Here is a 1,536-nt window from a genome sequence, read left to right as displayed (position 1 = left end):
TATGAGCGGACTTGGTGGCAATAAGGGACAGCCTAGGACCGGCAGCTTTTCCACCACTAATCCTCGTCCAGCCAGGGGCAGCTCCCTGGGTTAAGGGGAAGCCGTGCAGCTTTCAGTCTTTCCTAGCTAGCCTCCAACTTTGAGAGGGGCGGGAGGAATTCAGATAAAATCAAGCGGTCGGGGTGTGTGTGGCTAACTTAAAAGGTCTGAGTTTTTGATGTGTATTTTTGAGTGTCCTTTCCCTACTCTAACATGAGACATTGACCGAGATGGCTCAGCATTCATGAAGAAATCTTCTTAATAATATCCCTTGCTTCAGTGGACGAATCCAACGAATGAACTAGTTACTGTCCAACCTAGCACATTCTGTGAGCCTCTCTCCGCCGGGCACTTTAAAGGACTGGTTCTAAGGAAGTTTATGGTGGTCTTCACCTTCTTCTATTTATTTATTTATTTATACTAAAATCCTGCAGCTAGACTTCACAGAATGTTTCAATTCAGCAAATATCTTCCCCCTCCCCAAAATAAGAGAGTGGAGGACTCCACGGGCCTTTTCTGAATTTTCTCTGTCCAGTACCCAAACACAGGTGGCTTTTGAGTACTTAAAATGTGGCCAGTCCAAAATGAGACATGCTGCATCTCCACCTACACTTTAGGAAGCTTTGAAGAGTGAGCACAAAAAAAAAGAAAAAAGTGAAATAACTCAATATGTGTGTACTTCGTCTCTCAGTCGTGTCCAACTCTTGCGGCCCCATAGACTGTAGCCTGCCAAGCTCCTCTGTCCATAGAATTCTCCAGGAATGGGTTGCCATTTCCTCCTTACTTTATGTTGCTCACATATCTCCATTGGACTGCACGATTTTGAAACATTCCCAAGAACCAAACCAGTCAATCCTAAAGGAAATCAACACTGAATATTTATTGAGAGGACTCATGCTGAAGCTGAAGCTCCAATATTTTGGCCACCTGATATTCAGAGCCAACTGACTGGAAAAGACCCAGATGCTGTGAAAGATTGAGGGCAGGAGGAGAAGGGGGTGACATAGGATGAGATGGTTGGTTAGCATCGTCGACTCAATGGACATGAGTTGGAGCAGACTCTGAGAGATAGTAAAGGACAGTGAAGCCTGGCGTGCTGCAGGGGTCGCAAAGAATCAGACAGAACTTAGCGACTGAAAAACAACACAAGAACCAAAAATTAAAAGACTTGGGTGATACGGTTTCTACACTAGGACAGTGAATCTTCTAAGAACACCAGCAATTATTCTAGGGTTGGCTATTGACTCCCACCCCACTGGAGTTTTTCAATAGTTTGTTAAATTACCCATAGTGCCTCTGTAGGAAGTTCTGGCCCGAATCTTAGCAAGTTCTATGAGAACAGAGACCTGGTTATGTTCACAGCCTCACTCCAGATACCTAGAATGATGTTTGACACATAGTTGCTGGTCAGTAAATATTTTTTAACGGCATTAGTGACTAAAAGCCATGTTGTGTCAATACAGAAAGATCTGGCATCATTTAGGCCATATTTATGGA

The sequence above is a fragment of the Capricornis sumatraensis genome, chromosome 6, assembly GCF_032405125.1.
Source record: "Capricornis sumatraensis isolate serow.1 chromosome 6, serow.2, whole genome shotgun sequence".
Taxonomy (NCBI): Eukaryota; Metazoa; Chordata; class Mammalia; order Artiodactyla; family Bovidae; genus Capricornis; species Capricornis sumatraensis.
Note: the sequence above shows the minus strand (reverse complement) of the source record.